Raw genomic sequence first — 22,629 nt, 5'->3', positions numbered from 1 at the left:
AATTGCCCATTTAAGGAGTTTCATATAACTCACACAAGACTTCTCTAAGAAAACAGTTTTGAAACAAGTGTTACTTAGCAAGATTAAATTTTTCATTCAATATTTAAAGCATGTTTAGAAAAACAATTGACTGGCCACACAAGTGTATCTAATGTGTTAGTGTTTATCTGGGATGCTTGCTTTAGTTCTTCCTTCTTGACCTCACTCTGTGCATTTCTGAAATTTTAAATATTAAGAACTTGTAAATTAAAAATTTAACCTTTTTTCAATTTATGTATGTATGTATGATTGGACAGTTGGATAATTTTGAAAAAAATGTTTATTTTTATTTATTCTGGCAACAAGTCTTTAAAACAAAAAGCTCTACATCGGTGACTAAAAGAAAAGTCTACACCATTTTACCTAAGTGTTACCTATCTTCCAGAAAACCCAATAAAAATTCAAAGTAGCAAACAAGCTGATTCATTTTTAGTTGTATACTATGTTTACATTTAAACTGGGTTTTCTGGCCACATGTTTATTTTCTAATGATACCTTATAGTCTGAACTTAGAGGCATTTCCTGGGCATCTATACACATTAAAGCTTTGCTTTTTTTTTTTTTTTTTAACTTCTCAAAGTAGAATTTTTACAGCTGGGACTTCAAAAATGGCTTAAATATATTATTTACATTTCCCAAATTACCATAGTTCTCTTAAATGACTTCTTTACTCATAGGTGATTTAAAGGTATACAATCCTAGATAGTTTCGACAAGAGATATGAGACTATGTATAGCAGAAAATAGAATTTAGTCTAGCCAGTCATATAAATGCTTGATTTTGAAACATAAAAGAGAGCTGGCATTAGAGTAATACTTCCAAAAAAATTATTTTTCCTGTCATCATTTTGCCAAGTTTTCCTGGGAGTTAATATTGGATGATAATATTCATAAAATATTTGATTATTGGCATATTTTTATATTCCATGACCATGAGGGCATGAAGGTGCCAGTAATAAGGGGTCATTTGAACCATTCAGGTAATCACTTGAAAATATGGATAGGCGAGTCTTCACCGTCCCTCCTCCATAATTATCAAATGCTGCTGTGGTTTTAAATATCATTTGACCAAGACTTTTAATTCTTAAAGTAGGAAGAGGGGGCGCCTGGGTGGCTCAGTCGTTAAGCGTCTGCCTTTGGCTCAGGTCATGATCCCAGGGTCCTGGGATCGAGCCCCGAGTCGGGCTCCCTGCTCAGCCGAGAGCCTGCTTCTCCCACTCCCACTCCCCCTGCTTGTATTCCCTCACTCGCTGTGTCTCTCTCTGTCAAATAAATAAAATCTTTAAAAAAAAAATAAAAAAAATACATGTATATGGTTATTTATATGTGTACACACACACACACATGCACAGCTTAGTGAAAAGGAAGTGAGAGGAAAACATTAGCAGGAGAGATTAACCCCTTGAGTTTATGGAGCTGGTATAAATTCTTCAGCATTCTTTAAATTATTCGTTCAGTGAAAACTTACAAATACCTACTGTCTCAGGTACCGTTCTAGAAGCTAGAGACAAAGTAATAAACAAGAATGCCAGTTTTATGAACCATATTGGAAATGAGTGAGGGGTCTGAAGGGTGTGGTGAGTTTCATTTCTTTTTCGTTGTGGGGTTTATGGGTTATTAATTCTGTGGGCTAAAATAGGATGCCAACAAAGCCACGGACAGGCAGGTTTGGAGTTCTTTGTGTAAGAAGTAGAATTGTTGTTATTTCATGACCCTAGTGTAAGGTCAAAGCAAAATGGTGTCCAGACCTGGCACAGCACTACCCTCTTGGTGGCCTCTGCATGTCAGCTTTGCACTTCCTGCCTATAAACCATCCTCCCTGCTTGAGTTCATACTCTTCTCACGACCCTCTGCTTGGTCTTTCCTGGCTTCCACAAACCATTTCCGTGAATGTTAGACCTTCTCTGTCCCTGGGAGTCAGCGTGGTAAAGGAGTTCAGTTGGCAGGTCCATCTCCAAGCCTCTGTTCCCTCCTCTGTAAGATGTGAGGAGTACCTGTCCTGCCTATGGCACAGGGAAGCTGCTATGAAGAGTGAACATGTAAATCCACATGAAAATGCCTTCTAAACCATCCTGCTTCTATCCAAACATTGGGGGAGGGATGGTGTGAGCTACAGATTTCCCAGATAGGTGACTTGAACCATAATGGGTAACAGATCTAGGAGAATACAGGTAGATTGCTCAAATCTGTCTTCTGGATACGAAAATAATTCCAAGAACATATCCTATTGAATAGAGTATATTATTATCGTTATTTGTACTTCTCTTTTCTTTTAGAAATGTGTGAATGTGAAGTTGGTTTTATATTCTTCCAGTTTGAGCAGATTATCTCATTTGAGCCTAAAACTCCCCCATGGGGATAGTCTACATTGTAATCACTTTTTTATAGACTCCTAGCTCTGGGAGGGGCTACAGACATCTTTGAGCCTGAGCACCTCCTTTTGAAGGGTGTGAAAGCAGGCCCTGTGATGCCAAGGGTCTGATTCAGCCTCCCTGCTGGCTGTGGCTGAGGACCTAGACCCGAAATCTCCTGACCAACAACCTGTGCTCTTTTCCCCAGAACCAGTGCTGACCCTAAATCTGTGACATATCAGATTGAGAAACTAAAAAGTCAACGATTAATCATAGTTAAGTGATTTATTTGTACAAGATCTTCCTACTCCTCCTCCAGGACTCATCCTCTCCGCAGGCTGGTTCCCAAGGACAAGGAAGGCGTGGAGGCCGTGCGATTTCTAACATTTATTGATGTTTTCTGTGGATGCCAGTAGTGCCCAGTATCTTGAGAAGAGTATGAACTCCTCAGGAAGGGAGGATGGTTTATACACAAGCAGTACAGAGTTGACATGCAGAGGCCCCTGAGAGCGTAGTGCTGTGAGCGGAACTGGGGACAAGGAGAGATGCTTGCGAGAAGCCACCACCAGCCTTTAATGGAACAGCATGCAGAAGGAAGGGACCACTGGAGTTGTTACCAGGAAAGGCCTCTGCTTTCCAGCTGAGAAAAGGGTGAGAGCAAAAGCTGGAGGCTCTAAGAAGGGCTGCTCCAAATTGGACCTCACAGTTTATCTGAAGATTTTAATGGAAAACAGTGGCAATTGGAATAGGAAGGACACTAATGCCCAAAAGAAGCTATCTTTTCTAGTCATGGTTAGAAGGGACTAATCAACAGTGTTAGGGGGAAAAAATGGCTTGAAAAGCATTTTCTTCAAATATTATCACTAAGATTTTGTCCCAAATTTGGATTTAAATATTGTCAGATTTTTAAAGAGAAGAAGGTGTATCTCTAACAGAATACCCTCTCTCAAAACATAAGGGGCTGCCGATGCAAAGCAGGCCAGTAATAATTAGGGAAGCTGTGCAAAAGCAGCCCTTCCCTGGAGTCGAAGTTCTGCTTGTGTGAACCGTGACCTCAGGGAGAAAGAGGGAAAAAAACTTGACAAAAGTGGGTGGAGGAAGAGCCGGAGAGGAGTCTGCAGAAGGAGATGTGTTAACATTCTCCATTGCTACAATGAAGTTTTCAATTCCTAGTGGCTGCAAATACTGAACCTGTCTGTGCCATCTTCGAGAGAGAGAGAGAGAGAGAGAGAGAGAGTTGTGGTGTCCAATCACCATGTCCAGTATCAACTCCTTGGTAATCAGTTAGATGATGTGCCTTCCAGAACTTTATTTTGAAGTTAATGGTTTTACGTTATCAGTGAGTAGGAAGTCCAGGTTCAATAAGGATGTCTGTATTTTTCATGAAAAGATGATTGAGCCCAGCTGGCTGCATACAATGTGTCTAACTGAAATGTTTATTTTATCTGATTTTATTTTTTTGCCGTAAGATCAGTATTTCCAAGGTACAGAGGTGGATGATTACTACTAGTATTTCAAGTGGAGCCTGAGAGATAAAATATGGTAAAGGAGAAAGAAAAAGTGAAGTTTAAAACTATTTTAAAGTCTTTGTTTCTCAGTTTATATAGCTAGCTTGTCCTGGTGTCATTTCTTGGGTGCATGCTAATTAAGTGCTAAAAGTAGCCTTCAGTTAGTGAAGTCCTCTAGTAGTTTGCAAGATGTGAAGGCCCAGAAACTTTCAAAGAGAAGCAGTGAAGTGCAAACTAGTACCCAGAATACAAAGCAATGTTGAGAAGTACCTCTCTGAAACTAAACTAATGAGTATTTTTGCAAATTACCATCACCGTTCTATTCTTACAAAAGCCATGTTTGTTTTCTCCCCAAACAGATATATTCCCGATAGTTAAATGTGGATGCCTGGCCAAATTTCTTATATTTGAAAGTGAGAAGGAGAAACTCTAAACTCTAAATCCTGAGGGTAGGATTATTTTAAATGGGCTTTTAAATGTCCCAGAGAGTGAGAGTGAAAACCACACTTATATTTTCACGAAACATTTCTTGTTCATTTGCTAAGAATAAGCAATGATTAAAAAAAAAAAAAAAATCATGTCATTGCATACTGAAGGGAGTTGACTTCAAAAGCTCAGGGAGGGCTTTTCCTTATCTTTGTGGAGTTGGGTTCCCAGGGCCAGGCGGGGATTGCTGGGCTGGCTTGTGGGGGCTCAGCCTGGGGGGAGGGGTGGTTAACCACCTTGTGTGGGACCACATAAGCAGCTGTTGAAGCTGCCACTTCAAGCTTTGATGGAAGATACCAGAATCTAAAAGTGGGGGAAGTGGGACTCGTATATACTGTGTATACTGTTAAGAGGTTACTACCTTCAAAAGTGTGGAAAGGTGAAAACCTCTTCACTCGAAAACTCAGGTCGCTCTCCTAAGAAGTCCGACCTTTCCTGAATAATGTGCCTTAGCAGAATCTCAGGTTTACTCTGGAGACACAAAGCTTGTCACTTTGATTTTGGTTCTTTTGTACAGGAACACTGCATTTGGTAATCCATTTGCTAGAAAATATCCAAGTTCCACAAAAATTCTGTAAGTTTAACTCACTGCTAACTTCAATTCATGAGTAACAGTTTAAATTAATTTTAAATTCAACAGAGCCTCTGGCCTCTGCTACAAAGATACCACGGGAAGAGATTATTGCACCTTCTATTTCAATGGCTTTTCCTTAAAGTGAGCGCTGAAAGTATAAGTGAGTGGGTGGTTAGGAAACTGTTAGTAGTTAGTGTTGTCTCTAAAAGGCAGAACTCTGGAAATGAAAAATATCTTGGCTTCACAGCAAAATGTTTGAATGCTCTGCCACCCAGCACAGACTGAGCAGGACCTGCAGAGGGCCCTGAGCATTACTTCCATGATGTGTAATTTGGAGCGCCACTGTAATGAAACTTTCCAGAGATATCTACAAATAATTAGCTTTTGGCATAGGTTATACTTAAAGAAAAATCTGTAAGATTTTAATTATACTGGGGGTCAAGTAAAAACCTTTTTTATTCTCCTCCAAGATAAAATGAGAAACACGGTCTTCTCTACCAACATTTTAGCCCAGGTTTAATTTCAATAAGATCATCAATTTGATTGATAACAAATCATTACAGAAGAGTTGAATAGGTCTACACTTGTCTTGATGTTAAAGACTTACAATCACCTTTATGTTAGGTCTTAAAGCTTTATTATCCTTAAATATAACTAGTACAGTGAACCATTAAACGCCGGATATCTGAGATATTGATTGGGGTGACAGCCAAAATTTTAAGGTGCCTGAATTACTTTTTGTAACAGCTTTACACTGAACGCGCATGTAATTTTCTAAAATAATCAATTTTCCAGGGGAGCTGTCTCTGTTTTCCTCGTGTTTTAAATTCGCAGCACTCAGGCATACACACCTCTCCCAATTAGTATACATTTCCCTGCCACATGTAAGTAGTTCAAAGCCGATGCCGTCCTAAGGAGAGGGAAAAGGTTATCCACATGAAGCTTCCGGGCGGAGGACGGGGCCTCTGACCACGCTGCGTCTCCAAGCCTGGGCTTCCCTACCTGCGTGGGCTCTGCCAGCGCGGGCGGCCGGCCACGAAGAATGCAACTCGGCTCCGTCCTACTCCGAAAGTACTGTTGACTTGGTGACCCATTTCGAGTGTTGGGCGGAGGCCGCCGCGCGCAAGGGGCATTTTCTGACCCCAGCTCCAGCGGGAGCCCCCGTCCTGGGGTTCGGACATCTCTGCAGGCCGCTGGTGCGTCCGGAGACGGGGGCGTCTGGGAGTGTCCCAGCTGCGGACGCTGCTGCTCCCCCCCTCCCCCCCGCTCTCCAGGGACGCCTGTCTCGAAAGCCGCGCAGGGAGCGTGGACGCCGTGCCTCGGGGTCGAATTTTTGCCCCTCGCCTCCTATCCCCTCCTCCCCCGCGGGACCCTGTCTGCCCTGCTGACCGGCCCCAAGTTGCCGAATAGCTTAGATGCTTGTCATATTTGCGGTCGCGCGACTCAGCGGGCTGTGCGCGCGCTGCACTCGCCACCGCCTTTGTCACTAGCCGCTCGGTCATTTGCATGAGTATTTTTTGGAGTGTGAGGGGATTATTGGTGGTTAGTTGTGGTCCCCTGGCCCGAGTATCCCTTTTTCTCTCGCCATCTCCTTAAGCCTTTCCCTAAGAGAAAATAAAGGGCGCGCCGGCCGGAGAGGGGGCCGTGGGCGGCGCTGCCACCCGACGTCTCCCGTGCTCTGCCTGCCCCTTCCTGCTCCTGCGGCGGCGGGGGCCCGGCTCGGCATTTATCGCGCCTCCCGGGACCGCCGGGGGAGGGGGCGGGGTCGGGGTCGGGGCGGGGCCTGCTGAGCCCTGCGCCCGGAGCTCGCGGGAGGCTCGCTGGCCGCACGTCACTCCTGCACAGAGAGTGCTGGAGCACGAGCTGCTGCTCGCTCGGTCAGGGCGCCCCCTCCGCCCGCCTCCCGCTTCCTCCTCCGCTGCCTGCCTGCCGCCGCCGCCGCCTCCACCATTGTATAATGCTCCGAGCGCGCCGGCAGAGGACTGCGGAGTCTTAGCTTCAGTCTCGCCTCCTGCCCGCTCCTCGGCGCCACCCTCGGGCCCCCGGAGCGGGGACTCCGCATGGAGAGAGAGTAGCTTGAGGAGTGGGCAGAAACCCCTCCTGATGCGTTAGTTCCCAGGTGGAGCTGCATGTGGTAAGTTCTCCCGGCGCCAGGCTGGAGGGGATCCTCGGATGCGCCGGGCTCCCTTTGGGTGGATGGGTGGTGGGGGGGGGGGGGCGGCGTTGGGACCCGGCCAGGGCCGGGAGAGCCCGGAGGGCGGAGGAGGGGCCCGGGTGGCCGCGAGGGTCGCGGGCGCCTCGGCTAGAGGGACCTGGCCTGGTGCAGGTACCCGGAGGAGCGCTCCCTCCCACTGCTTCCCGGCCTCTCACCCTTAGACCCCCGGGGTGAGGGCCGGGGACCCCCCAGCGTACGCGGGCAGATCTGCTGGGGGAAGGGCAGGGGACGGGCAGTCACGGACCCGGGTCAGGAGGGGGTCGAGAGCTAACCGGAGCCCAGCAATGGGGCGGAGGGAGCTGGGAGCTGTCGCTTTTACAGCTGGGATGTGTGTGCGTGTTGTGGCCGTTGTGTTGTTGTGAACGTACGAGACTTTTTTTTTTTTTTTAAGGCTCGGATTGCTGGAGTGAAGGCTGCTTCACTTTTGGGTTCCGTGACCGGGTGTGCATCCAACTTGCTATAGTGTGTTTCTGTGAGTTTCTCTGTGTTTTTAGCTTGAAAACATCCCTCTCTACCCTCCTTTCGCCCGTGACAAGTGAATTGATTTTGAATATGTGTGTGTATTAAACTTAACGTCTCACTGGCTTTTAAGTTAGAAATCTACAAGTCATTTTGGTGGTAACCGCCTATGACTGAAAGGGAGGGGGCTAAGGGGAGCCAGCTGTCCCTGGCCCTGGACTTTGTACCATTAAGACAGAGAGTGCCAGAGGGCCATTGCATCTAGAGAAAATCATAAGTTGTTCTTATTTTTATTCTTGGCCATCAGTTAGCTTACCTTTAGCAGAAGTTGTGGTAATAGATTGAGATGGGAGTAGTGTTTTGGGTTGTCTTAAATTTCACAAAAAGATTAGGTACAGTTTGTCTTAGAATAACTTTCTGCTTTCAAACTGGGTAGTTTCGGGTTGTTTTGGGTGGTGGAAAGTAAGTTTTTACAGACACTGAATGGGGAGGGGACATCAGCAGGGTGAGACATACAGCCTCAGACTATAGCAGTTTTTATTTGAATTGAATTGGGCAGCCCCAGTTAGTCTTAAGGAAGACAGTAAATGTTTTCAAGCTTTGTTCTTGAAATATGCTTTTTGATTTCCCAAGATATGTTAAGAAATGTCCATAATGTGTGTAAAGAACCTAGAAGTTGTAGCAGCCAATAGGATCCCTGAGGCCTTAAGTGTTCAAAGTAGCATTTTATAATTAGGGACTAGTCTCTGACAAGATTGAAGTGGGCTCTTGGCTCCACTCAACCCCTGGAGGACAGTCCACCTGAGAGCCTCTTCATTGTTTTGCTGAAGGGGGTGAAGGAGGTAGTTGCTCAGCTAACCAGAAGGCATGCCTCACTCTAGGAGCTCCTCCCATTGCTCCCACTTTTTATAGCAGTCTATTCTGATTTGCGCAAGCGAGGAGGGTGTGCTGTGAGGGTGAAAATACCTGTCGGAAGACCCAGCTTCTGGCCTGAGCAAGAATAGCTTGTTCATGGATCTCTGCTTTCCTGTTAATTTTATCAGTTTCTTTGTAGAAACAGGAGAGACGTGTGTTAGAAAGTTTTCCTTTAGCCTCATTGATTTACTTAGAGGAATTATACGTTAATGTAAAGTTGTTTATGTTCATCAAGTTTGGAAGCCCTGAAAATAATTTTTACTTACCCCCAACTCCTAATTAAAATGTACATAACCATGTTGCTGTCAAGTGAGAAATTCAATGAAATGGATTTGACAGCCTTTTTTTTTTTTTTTTTGACAGTCTGTTCCTTGCTTTATTACAACAGGTAGGAGAGAGGACTCACATTTTATAATACCAACCAAGTGTACAACAAGAGGTGTCCTAAGGAACAGTGTTATTGTCAGGCAAGTGTTACAGCTTCTTGGGTAACAGCTGCTCAGTCTTGTTTCCTTTTAAGAATTAAGAGAAGGATATTAATTCAGATTTTGAAATTCTTTAGTCTCCTGTTTCCTGAATTGTCCCCCTTGGAAGCTTTTTTAGTGAGAAACTGAAATATAAATTTTACCCAGTTGCCAGGCACTGAATTATTAATAATGAGCATAGAAAAAAGTAAAAATTTTGCTATTTTTTTTTTAAAGATTTTATTTATTTATTTGGCAGAGAGCGAGACAGCGAGAGAGGGAACACAAGCAGGGGAAGTGGGAGAGGGAGAAGCAGGCTTCCCGCGGAGCAGGGAGCCGGATTTGGGGCTCCATCCCAGGACCCTGTGATCATGACCTGAGCCGAAGGCAGAAGCACAACGACTAAGCCACCCAGACACCCCAAAATTTTGCTATTTTAAAACTCATTCAAATTTATGTAACAACTGATACTTTTGGCATCCCCTATTTTAAATAACGCTCCAGTGGCCGAATAAAAGTACAACAGTACTCTAGAAAGATACATACACAAAACATAAAAAAGGTATGAGGGAGGTCAAAAATACAGACAGACGCATAAAGTTTTTTTTTTTTTTGTCAAAGTAGCATACTACAAATTATCAGTATCAAATTATACTACAGGGCTACCCTCTGTCAAAGGATTTTACACTTTAACTCAGAAAGGTAACAACAGAAGCTTTTTGAGTTTGTTTTTTTGCTGTGGTTTCTTGCTAAAGAACACTAGTAAAAGCATGGAGCTTTATTTTATATTTCATTTATATCAGAAAAATCAAGATCACTGTCAATATTATATGTAGATTAAAAACGTGGAGATAAATATGGTATTTAGGAGTGTGAACTTCAATTCACTTGTAGAATTGTTTTAAAACTTTGTTGCTACAGAAATTTCATATTTATTGTTATGGAATATCCTGTAGGGGACGGCTCTAGTTGCAGTAGTTTCTTGGCCAAGGACAGAAAGAGAAAGAGAGAGGTCTCTTTGATTACTGAATCCAAAGATCAGATCACGTATATGCTAAAGGCACCAGAGGGCAAACTTTGGCTTTCAGTGAAAAGTGGCCTTGCAGGAAGGGTAACGCCCACCTTCATAGGTCTTTCCATTAATTAATACTGACCAACAGAACATACAAAATTCTGCGGCCACTTGCATATGGATAAACGATAATTTTCTACCTACTGTTGATACCATTACTTAAACAAATGATGGAAACCCATAAGCTAGGACTTCTGCTTAAAAAGTATGTCTATATTTAATACAGTTTTAATATTCTCGAAGGAAACAGCTACTAACCAAAGTTGGCATGTCTTTAAAAAAAAAAAAAATTGTCTCCAGTGGCCAGTGCAATTGGTATGAAAAGCAAACTTCTGCCCTCTGTGCAGATGCTGGGAAACCCTGTGAACAGAACTGTCCCCTGGAGCGCCCATCACTCATTGTGTGGAGCAGTGTCTTTCTCCATGAGCACTGTGTCGCAGTTCATTCTTTGTATGAATCTGTGAATGGCATATGTCAGGCCAATAAGATGACATTCCTATTCTGGGTAATAAATAGATGCCTTGTGGTTTTGTGTTTTTTTTTTTTTTTCTTGAAGATCATGAGACAAAACATGCTTGGCTGTCTAAAAATTTTCATTGAAACACAAATAAAAATTTCAAAATAAAAACATCACATTATCTTTGAAAAACATATGACTTTTAACAGGACAAAACAAACGCTTATCATTTGAACGAAGCACTTCATATAGACAATGCAAACTCCCTTTTGAAAATTCTGCTCTCATTGTGGTCTGAGGGCTCCAAAAGTTGGAAAGGCTCATCTGTCTCCTCTCAGGGTCTTCTGTCCCTCATCTGAACTTAATTGGAAATACCTGCCAGGATTCACTGACACAAACATCACAATTTGATTTATGTAGTTTAGAAGCCGAGGATCACATAAGCCGTATTCTGTACCCAGGGCCACTCTCAGTTCTGAATGGAGTCGGCATCTGCTCGCCTGTCTGGCCTCCCCTTACACTTGCACGCTGCGTGTACAGTGCTGGCCCTGCCTCTGAGCGGGGACGGCCGAACAAGGGGTGAGTGTGCCCAGCCCGGCCCCACCCTGAGTGGAGTGAGCTCTGCGGATGCGTGGGGTGGGGGCTGGAGGGAGGAGAGTGGAGGGCAGGTCTGGAGCCACCGTGCAACTGCTACAGCAGGTCTGACTAGTTTTAGGTGCCCAAAGGCAGCTTTGTTTCTCTAGTGACTCCAGGTAGCAGCAAACCTAAGTTCTTAAAACTAATTCATGTCTGACTTACTATCTTTTTGTCTCTCTGCAAAAACCTGTAACTTTGCGGAGTTACCAAGTGGTTCTAAGGTTTTTGCTTTCACAGTCTTCATAGGCGGTTAACTGACAAGAAGCCCCTAAACCAAGCATTTTTTGTGGTTCTAGGGAGTTTCATGTAAAATAGTGAAGGGGAAGGGATTCTGGCTCATCAGGACATTTTATGTATGAACACTCATGTTTGTAGTGGGCTGTGTGAATCTGTTGAACAAAAGTAAAAAGAACGACCTGAATGTGCCAGGGCCAGAAAGTTACACGCGGATGTTCCACTTGCTGCAGATCAACCTTTAGCTCCTTGCTCTCCTCTCCTGGCTGGCTGCTTATCATTCTCCGCCATGCCGCAGCTCCTGGGGCTTCGAGCAGGGCTGCCGGAGTACCCCACCCTGGTGTTCAGAAGTGTTGCCCGAGTTAAACTTGGGGAATCTGAAAGTCCCAAGGTCATCTCTACACCAGAACAGGTTTGCATAAAATTCTAGCCAGGCTAACGAGATAATGACGTGGCGACTGTTTTAAACTGATCCTCCCTGAGTGGTTCTCCCATTCTGTAATAACACATGATACAGATTTGCCTTTCAGATTTCTCTCCTTTTTGGAGGAGGGAACCTCCATGTGCATGTGTACTTCTGTGTCTTCCCTGCTGTCATAGAGAAGCGGTCCGGCAGAGGAATTTGAGCTCTGTGGCCTGCAGCTGAAGAAGAAATTTTTGTGCTGCCTCTCTGCTTGTCATGAACTTGCTGATGGTCTCTTCTGAGTAGCTTTTAAAGCAGGCTGACTTTTAAAAAATTTTTTTACCACATCCAGAAATGGAAAATAAAATAGATTCACCTGATGATGATTGCTAGCAGTCTAAGGGTAGCTGGTTTACAAATTCAAAGTGTGGATTCTTCAAGTAGCACCTGCCTTCTTGCCTCTGAAACTCCTGAAGATAGGCAGGATGAATGGAATGTTGGGGTAGCAAGTGTGGTAAGCTGGGGGCAGGCTCTCCTTAGGGATCATTGAAGAGCTTTGAAGTGTTAAGAGGTCGGTTCCTTAGAAAATAAATATTTATCACATTCAGTGTGGTACTCTGGTTATTTTTATTGTCTTTGACTAAGTGACTTTGTGTTCCATGGGTCATTAATTATCAATATGCAGAGGTCCTCAGAAAGAAATACATTTTATCTCAGAGTAGCCTCACAGTAATTATTTTTAAAAATGAATGGCTGGCATATTTACAAAGTATCATTCACTGCTCTCAAGTTTAGTTTGTATCCTCATTTTCTTTTCTCTACTTTGTGAGTTATTCAAATATATGATGTAAAGTTTAAATTGTCTTTGTAAAACCTTATCACTAGCCTGCCTAATCCTTAGGAGTAACTAAAATACACATGCTGATTCTGAGTATGGATGTTGCTTATATGGGACTGCAACGTACACTGTTGAATAGTTTCCTCCCTTTTATGTGTCTCTTAAGTCTGTTTCTATTATCCTGTACTTTCAGATTATATCCTCTCATGTATGTCATGTTACAGAAATTTCTTTTAAAGAATCCAGATTTGGACCATACAGTACAATGTTCAGTTTTACTCATTCAGTAAATAAAAAATAAATAAGTAGACTGCATGTGGAAGTTAAAAGATGAAATATGTTTGATATTTTATAACATGTCTTCTTTAAAATGATTTTTCACAGTAATAAGGCATTCTGAATTTGAACACAAAGATTAAAAACTACTCATTGTCTATAAGAAACACTTCTATAAAAATGCTTTCAGTTGTAGTATACATACTGAGTTTCTGTTAGTTTCATTCAGTGGCAGGTAGTTGGCTAACAAAACCTGGAAGGCAACCTTTTGTTTAATTAAAGATATAATTTTATTTTATACAGATGCATTCTAACAAATTACATTTGTCTGTTTTAGTGTGACTGTTTTATAGATCTGATGGCCCTCTTTTTAAAAAAATACAAAAAACTGTCACTTACTTTTGGCAAAAAGCATTTGGTTTCTACCCTAAGCCTTCTATGCCCGCTGACATTGTTTATTATGGGTCTCTAATGTGAGGGGGAAAACAAGGTATCTTTGGGGAAAAGACGCTACAGGAGGATTGAAACCAGAATCCCATCCAAGCAATTATAAATACAGGAGAAAAAAAATTTTCATTATGCACAGGAATGGGGGTGGGGCAAGGCTGGCTACCGTTTACAGGCACATTATCTTAAGGGAAAGAAAGAAATTAAAATCTAAGAACTTTTTTCCTTAATTGATTATGAGTCTTTAGATTCAGCATGTTAAAGATGTTCCTGACACCAAATTAGTATGAATTAGCATCATAATTTAAATGATTATAAAGGTTTATATTTACAAAGTTTCAAATGGAAAGATGGGTGATAATAGTTGTTTATGGACATTATTATGGAACATACAACAACATAGAACCTCAACTTGTAATTTGAGTAGAAAAAATTTCAGCAAGGTAGTTACACAGTAAGTGGTTTCATTATCTCTCTAAGGTTAACTTTGTTACATTTTACAATTAAATGGCTCCTCCCCGGTATCCTTTATGAAGTTTTCCCAAATAACTGCCTGAAGCCATTATCTGTTCAGTGTGGAAGTAGTTTCCTGTTTTTTTTTTTTTTTAAATATTTTATTTATTTGAGACAGAGAGAATGAGAGACAGAGAGCATGAGAGGGAGGAGGGTCAGAGGGAGAAGCAGACTCCCTGCCGAGCAGGGAGCCCGATGCGGGACTCGATCCCGGGACTCCAGGATCATGACCTGAGCCGAAGGCAGTCGCTTAACCAACTGAGCCACCCAGGCGCCCTAGTTTCCTGTTCTTAAGAGGCAATAGGATTATTGAAGGCTTTTCAATACTGGTAAAATTGAGACTAACTCACTGTGTGGTTGGAGTTCACTTTAGGACCCCCACCGGCAATTTTGAACTGTTGGCTTCTCCGAGTCCTCACCTTATGACTTGGGTTTGTATGTTTGTTGTTGTTGTTGTGTGTTCTCACTTCAGGAATTCTCCAAGGGTTTTAACCATGGTTTTTGAAACATCATTGTTACTTATACACAGGCAGCAGCGTTTTCTACTACAGTATTTTCAGAGTTTGAATCATAACATAACATAGTTTAGTTTGGGCTTGGCAAGGCCCTTGGCTTGCTTAGCACTGTCCTGTGTAGACTGTAATTTGGGAACAATCTCGGAAGTGTGTATACTTTGAGAGATCTATAGGTAGAATTGCAGTAATCAGACTTCAGGCGCGCCTTATTGCTCTGCTGCGCCCCCTTGTGGCTGGATGTGATGTGCTGTCTTTCAGAGTTTGAAAAGAGTTGACTTGTGCTGGGCATGCTTGTTTACATGGAGCATTAATGGCTTTCTTCTGTGTAAACTAACCTATCAAGTTAATAGAATAGTTCTCGCGGAGGGTGTAAATAATTTATTGTTCTTATTTGATTTTTCGAAATCGTAGCATTTTAAACATATGTATTGACGTGTTCTGTGTGTTTTTAACTTTTTATTATGGAAAATTCAAAACACTCAAAAGTAAAGGGAGAGTGTAATGCATCCCCTTATACTTATTACTCAGTTTCAGTAGTTGTCAACATTTTGTCAATTTTGTTTCATCCACATGGCCAGTTTTTTTCTAGAGGATTTAAAAGCAAATCCAGGCCTCATATATTATGTTTTTGTTAAACTTAAGTTCAGAATCTGTATATTTCTGCTCTTTTACTTTAAGGGTGTGGTGCTTTTAGCCAGAATCCTTAGGTAAAGTGAAGTAATTGTTAGCATTTCCACTGTCTTTGGAAGAAGGCGACTGGTGTCCCTAGCTTCTTAAAAGTTAGCTTTAAAACCTAAAATTTCCAGCTGGTAGAGGAACCAATAAGACAGGATATTAGAAACATTTTATACTACTTAACAGTTACATTCTAAAAAGCCCATTTTTCTTTCCAGATGTTTATTAACAAGGCCATAGTATAGTCCAAAGAAATATTTACTTGAAACATTCTCTCCCAGAATTTGAGTCTGGTTTGCCTACTAAATGCAGTTAGTTGTCAACGTTTAAATTTTTCCTTTTCTTTTTCCAAGAGAAAAGATGAATTTGACAAACCAACAGTGTCTGAAACGATCTTCGGTTTAATGGAAGCATGGAAGTAAAAATCCTGAGAGGGAAAGCTAGAGTTTCTTGAAACGTGGACTTTAGAAGACATTCTGAAACCGTAAAAGTTTTTTATTTTTATTTTTTTAGTTGAGTTAGAGGTGGCCTTCCTGGCCGAATTTCGGTTTTATCTGTAGGCTGTAAGGCGCTGTCAGGACAGCAGGGAGGACTGTTCCCTGGGTCTCCGTGGAAATGCAGGGTGTGGCGGGCAGCGAGCAGCCGGTGCGGTGCCCTGCGGCCCCGAGCCCCGGGCGCAGCGGGGAGAGCCGGGCGGAGGCGCCACCGCGAGCGTGGTGTCGGGTTACAGCTGCAGAATAGCGCCCGAGCGCGCCTAACTGGCTTCATCTAGTGCCTGGCTTCATAATTACATTGCTGATTTGTTAGGGAAGGCTTTGTCTTACTTACCAATTAGCATGGATGTTACTGCAGGAACCTCATCCTGGATGAGCTTTGGTTTTTGTTTTGTTTTGTTTTGTTTTTTAAAAAAAAAAAACCTTTCCCGAGGCAGGCAACTTTAGGGGTTCTGTTACTAACACTCCCCGCTGTCTTCTGGGAGTCCTTACCCAGTCTGTAAATAAGCAGACAGGCTTTCTCCCCGTTGGAATTTTGCCCCTGTTTCTGCCATTCCCCGAGGCCAGAGGCAGTCACTTTGGGGTCTGAAGGCAGCCTTTGGGAGGGCTGATTCCACACCCCCTCCTTCCTGCACCCTCCTGATCTCCCCCACCCACGCCACCACCCACTCCCGCATTCGGGGGTCTGTCCCCACTGCGAGGAGCAGCGTGGCACGTGGCACAGCCGTGGGTGGTGAGCCTTTGGAGGACTGGGCCTGTTTCTGTTCGCTGTTTCTGTGATCCTGCCCCCCCAACCCCCAACCCCCCCACCTACCACGTCCTTTTCAGGGTGGCCTTTTTGTTCTCCGGGTGTGTTTTGTTGTTACTTGGGGGAGGGAGGGTGTTAGAAGCGTAGACATTATCAGATTTCTGAGCCCTGTGTGTTTTTTAAGGTGTAATATTTTAACAGTGTAGAAAGTTGTCTAAGCAAATGTGGCTTCCCCCAACTGAAGTTGGATCGGGCTTTTCCTTCCTGCCTGGGAGTTGCTGTGTGACAGTCTGACAGTGGGAAGAACCATTTCTCAGAGTTCTGCTCTGTGGCTGGTGGGAGGTGTCCTCTCTTAGGCACAGAAGCTCTCTGTTTGGACCACCTCAAAAACAGGATCCAGAATGCATCTTAAGGCAAGTATATGGGGTGCGGAGAAGAGAAATGAGAATATTCCGTGTCTCAGAAGTTGTCTCAGAGCCAGTTCTCTGGCCGGCCTTTCTCTGGGTCTTGGAAGTCTGTCACACACACAATAATTTTGCCAGGGGCACTCCTTCCTTCTACCACTACCCCCAAAAGAAACTGAAAGAATGTGTGTGTTTCCACTTAAAGGGTTGTGGGTTTTGGCAGCACAGGATGTCAGATGAGGAAATAGCCCCTGCTAGCCTTTTTGAAGACACTTGTCATACATTTTCTCTTAGCTTCTTTTTTCTTCAAATGAGGTTGATGCATGAGGACAAACCATTGTTCTGAATTTTTGGCATTGCTGTAAACGTCTCATTTTTATGATTTTTAGTGTCAGCATGGGTACTTCTGTGCCCTTCAGCAGCCAGTGGTCACCTTGAAGGATGTAGTTGAAGAGATTAGGGATGTGGCTTCCCCAAGCTCCCCTTTGAACTGGGAGCCTTTATCTTGAGAGCTAATAACTAGTGTCTTTAAAACATTTTTATTAAAGTACAGCATGCACACAGACACGTGCATAGATCCTAAGTGTATACAGGCCGCTGACCAGCTCCCCAGAAGCCGTGCCCTCCCGTAGCTACCCTTCCCTGACTGCAGACACCATGGCTTCACTCTGCCTCGTTAACCGACTTTTAAAACATGTCACTTAATCGTGAAGCCTGTTACACTCCCGAGAAGGGAAAACAGTGGCTTTCTAGTTTTTATTTACTGGTACAAAAGGACATTGGAACAGGCTCTTGAAAATGTACACAAGCTATGAACCAGTTGGGCCTTGAGGGGTTTTGAAGTAATGATTTACATCCTTTTTTGACCAGCACAGAGAAAGCCAGAAAGTCAGCCCTCACGGTGGGCTGAGGAGGCTTCCCATTCAGACCCCCACAGGAGCCAGCAGGAATGCTGCCCACAAGAGTAGCACTACCCCCCGCGGGCCTGTCTGTGGGAGGCCACAGAGGGCTGTGGAGAGCCTGCAGGTTAAAGCAGTGGGTTGTGGCGGGAGGGGGAGATGACAGAAGTAGTAGTTTGCAAAAGTAGATTTAATATTCTTACTTTAAATATAAACACTTACTTTTGACAGTTCAAATAGCATTAAAGGAGAGAGGGTTTTTTTAAGGCATAGCTTTTAAAAAGCTGAAAAACATTGAGTTAAAGAGAACTTTCTGATTGTTTTTTTTTTAAAGCTTGCATTTTTTCCTTAATGCCTGAACAGTATAAAAGCTATGAAATGTTAGCCTTTTAACGCTTAGGTAACACATAGGTACCGTTTCAGTTCCTTTGTGGATGCTGGGCCTAAGGCCTCACTACCTTGCACCCTAAGATACTAGCAAGAAGAATCTGGGTCCCACTGAGCCAGTGGGATCTGATGTATCAGGCTGAGAAGCTGGGCTTTACCATTAAAATTGAGCTGAAGACACCCTAATTCTGCAGAGCTTTTTTTTTTTTTTTAATGTCAGTTGTCAGTTGCCATTGCAAAAACTCTGTTCATTTCTTTCTTTTTTTTTTTTCCTTACTTGCTTAGACACAAATAGAGAAGACCTTTGGACCCAAGATTAATTGGGTAAAAATATCCACAGGCTTAAACACGAAATGGCCGGATGGGGAAAAGAGGAAGTTGTGGTTCTCAAAATAGGGTCCCCACACCAGTATTACCTGGAAACCTGGAAATGCCTTCTCGGGTCCCACGCTAGACCTGCTGAATGAGAATCTTGGGGGTAGGGGGTCAGCATTCTGTGTTAGAAGCCCTTGAGGTGAGTCAGGTACTCGCCCAAGTCTGAGAAGTGTGACAGGCATTCACGAGACAGCCTTCTGAGCTAAGGCTTCCCTGCCCACCGGATGTGCCTCAGTCCCATCACTTTGCCTTAAGGACGTCCCGCCCTTACAGCTGTCACCTCTGAGGTCTGTTCAGTTCTCCTCTTTCTCAGACCCTCCCTCCCATGCACAGTTCACACTCAGGGACAAAGACACACACATCTCTGTGTCTTACGGTTCCCTGGCTGTCCCTCAGAGTCTTTCCTCATTCTTTCCATTTACCATTCATTTAGTCAGCACCTATTTATGGGGCATCTTCTGTGTGTCCGGGACTGCCCTGTCCTGAGGATACAGAGATGAATGAGACAGAGTCTGTGCCCTCACTGGGCTTACCGTCTGGATTAGGAAACAGGCCTTAAGAGACAATCCCACCTTAAATTTAAATCTCAAATCCTATCTCCAAAAGTCTCTCCTGATCACCCCAGCCCATAATAACCTCTCAGACGCCTTGCTATGGGGAGTCACTCAGAATCTGGAAGTGCAGGGGCGCCTGGGTGGCTCAGTTGGGTGAGTAGCTGACTCTTGATTTCGGCTCAGGTTGTGATCTCAGGGTCCTGGAATCAGCCCCACGTCCAGCTCCAGGCTCAGTGGGGAGTCTGCTTGAAGATTCTCTCCCTCTCTGCCTCTCCGCACGCCACCCCCCCAACCCCACTCTCTCTCTCGCAAATAAATAAATAAATCTTAAAAAAAAAAAAAGAAATCTGGAAGTGCCAACCTTCCGATAGTGAAGTAATATAGGCCCCTGTGTTTCTGGTCCTTTTTCTTAGGAATGTTCTAGTGGCCCTTTGTTACTTTTGATCATTTGCCCAAGCAGAGTGTAGCTTTTGAGGGCAGGGTTCTTTCTGATGAAAGTTGTGCAATTGAAAGCCAGGTTTGGTATGTAGAGTTGTATTTAGGATTAAACTTCCTAGAAAACTCCAGAAGAGAAGTTTTCATTTCTGTTGCTACCCATGAGTTTTGCTCTTTATTTTCAAAGCTCAGTTTGCTGTAGTAAATACTTGCTAAAATTTATGTTAAGAAAATTAGGATGCTAGGAGTTTGTTTCTAACAGGTTTATTGGAAAGAAGGGTGTTTTATCGTGAACCTTATATTAAGAACCCCCAAATATCCAAGAGACATGCCTATGGTTAGCTTTAGACTCCTTTTTGGAGGGGCAGAAAAGGGAGGAAGCAACCACCTCCTTTCTCCATGTGGGGGTTCTCTAACCAGCCCTGAAGTTCAGGGTCCGTTTTGGATCTTTGACTGAAAAACTGGGTAGAAGACCTGCGCTTTGAACTGAAGTCTTCCCAAGCCAAGAGAGAAGACAAAGAGGGGTGTCAGGTCTCAGGAGGGTCTAGAAGTCACACTTGTCACACGCCCCTCCCTTCCGCGAACTGCAGGTCCATTGTCCTCGTGTAGGTTCCACAGCCAGGGCCTCTGAGGCAGGAACAGCGGAACACCCCCTTCTCCAGTGTTACCTTGAAGCCCCAATGAGCCCCAGCTGCTGCTTCAGCTTTTAAAAGGTCACGTGCTTCTCCAATCTCGGGCTTTAAAGAGCTATTGTTATTTTGTTAGCTTGCCTGAGGAAAGAGGCTTCTGAGGAGCTGCTGACCAGCCGAGATCCAGGCCCAGAGACACCATTGGCTTTTTGCCCTCAGGTTCTTGAGTGGCTTGTCTTGTCTTCTTTGGACCGTGCCCTGCTCCAGGAGGTGGTCATTAACACCCGCCCTGAGGGTGAGAGCTCTCCTCTGCTGAACGTGCTCAGTGGGAACACTTGACTCAGACGATGTGTTAGGCAAACTCTGGAAAAACTTTAACCTAAAAAGTGTTTAAGGGCGCCTGGGTGGCTCAGTCGTTAGGCCTCTGCCTTCGGCTCAGGTCATGGTCCCAGTGTCCTGGGATCGAGCCCCACATCGGGCTCCCTGATCAGCGGGAAGCCTGCTTCTCCCTCTCCCACTTCCCCTGCTTGTGTTCCTCCCTCTCTCGCTGTGTCTCTCTCTGTCAAATAAAAAAAAAAAAAGTGTTTAAAGTCTTAAAATGTGGACTTATTATGTTGCATTTTATTCCTTTCTGTACAGATCTCGATAGAACCGGGATTACAAGTCAGGATCGTGTGCGTTTTGCAGTCTCACTGGGGGTGTGGAGCCAGTTTTGCCTCATAAAATGCTGTAGAGAAATGAAGGCAAACCTGCTTTGAGACACTCTCTCATGGCTTCCTCGGTACACATTTGAAAAGCATCCAAGCTTCGATCTGTCTATCCCGCTCACAAATTTTGCCTACAAGGGTCCTCCTCCTTCCCCTTCCAGCATTACAACATCTTATCAGGCTGTTCCTAAATCATTGGGATTATCACACAGCTATGACCAGCTGGATCATTCTAGTTGGAAGTTAAATGCTTCTCACATTGAAATCTCTTCCAAAACATCGCCACCGATCTCCTTCAGCTGTGGGAGTTCTGCTAAATGCCTAGTACTTCGTGCTTGGTAAATGGTCGAGTTTTATCGATTCAGTGGTAATTTCTAGAGAAGTAATCCTTATTGAGAAAGTTATTGAGAGTCCTATTGTTTATTCTGGCAACAACTCTTTAAAAGACAACCCTATATCGATGACTTACAAGAAAAGTCTACACTGTCTTAGCTACTCCCTCTCCTCCAGAAAACCAATAAAAATCCCAAGTGGCAGTGAGCTTACTAAGTTGTGTTTAGTTGTTGTTTTTGGTTTACATTTGGGGACAGTGCTTCTCAAACTTTTTGTGATGAAGAACCATCTTATTTGTTTGTTCCTTCTTCACAGATGAATACTTCAGTAAAATATAAAAATACTAGAGAAATGAAATTAAAGTACAGAGACAAAAATAGAAGCCTCGTTTTCAAAATTAGATTTACAGACATACAGTTACTCTGTAAGTTTGCTGTAAACGTTTCTAAATAATACAGTATCTCTAACTCTTCATGGGCCAGTAACAGTTCACAGACTGGCACCTTCTACAGACCACACTTTGAGCAACACTGTTTTAGGGTGTTGTCTGCATTTGTGTCCTCTCACACAGATGTACATGTGTTGGGTACAGTTACATTATAACCTGTAACATAGACTATCTAACAACTTTATAATGAGAATTAAACGCACTCAGTGAGCTCTTTGGCAAAAGTGAAATTTTCCTAGAAATGAATATTTAGATGCTTAAATTTTAGGCAGATACAAACAGTATAACTGTTTCAAAACACAGTCGTCCAGTAACACTTCTAAGGCATAAAGGCGAAAATGTGTTTTGTAATGTGAAATGAAATCACCTCCTCTCTGATTCACACTCAAGTTTAAATGAGCACAGATACTTTAGATAGGAAATGTTCTATGCAAAGCATATATACAAATGAGACTTTTTAGAGCACTAAACAGTAGGAGATGTTTTTGTCATGTGAAGTAGTAGATTTAAGAGTTACTACCGCCATATCTTCCTTGCCTCAGAGAACATTATGGGACTGGTCTTTGGTCCTTGTGATGGACATCCCTTTTCTTAATGTTTCCATGAGGGAAGGCATTCCATACAAGTAACTGCCCATTTATGAACATTAACAAATCCTCAAGCTGACTCTGACGTTGCTGGGTTGCGGCTGTCCTTCTCTCCCGGGGACTGAGGCGTGTGAAGGTAGTCCCTGCAGGTGGAACTCGTGTGCTCTGTGACCACCCGCATGTTTGTCTGCTTTGGGTGGGGAGGGGCAGCATGGCCTTCCTTAACAAAGTGTCGCAAGGAAGATCTGTGACGTTTTATTATGGTTAGCCTTATTCCTTTAGGATGAGACTCAATTCAAAATGATAATGAGGTGTAGGACATGATTTTCAGCCCCTTGCAGACCAGGCTTTATTCATCTGTGGGACTACCCTCTTTTCTGGCAGAGTGCCCAGGACAGCATAGATGCAGAATGAGCAAAATATAAAGGATTGAATGAGGCTCCATGAGAATCAGCTGAAGCAATTCAGTAAAAGGCAAGTCGCTTTTAGGAGAAAAATTGGATAAGTACAAACTACTTCTATATGAAGATATCAATGAGTGAGTGGCACTGAG

The 22,629-nt window shown here is 43.5% G+C and overlaps 1 protein-coding gene across 6 annotated transcripts in view; it reads left to right on the top strand.

Annotated features, from left to right (window-relative positions):
- The window catches only part of SERTAD2 (SERTA domain containing 2), a 105,622-nt gene that overhangs the window by 76,521 nt on the left and 6,472 nt on the right, over positions 1 to 22,629 (top strand). Inside the window, exons 1-3 of one of the 6 annotated variants that reach the window (XR_014149314.1) lie at positions 6,736 to 7,091; positions 7,564 to 7,644; positions 9,270 to 12,419. The exons of 2 other annotated variants lie outside the window; for them this stretch is intronic. The gene's annotated coding sequence lies outside the window, so the exon portion shown is untranslated. 3 more of the 6 variants (XR_014149315.1, XR_014149313.1, XM_081833602.1) reach the window with 3 other exon arrangements.

Source organism: Leptonychotes weddellii, chromosome 10, assembly GCF_054177405.1.
Source record: "Leptonychotes weddellii isolate Sample4059 chromosome 10, ASM5417740v2, whole genome shotgun sequence".
NCBI lineage: Eukaryota > Metazoa > Chordata > Mammalia > Carnivora > Phocidae > Leptonychotes > Leptonychotes weddellii.
This window is presented reverse-complemented; position numbering and strand designations above follow the sequence as displayed.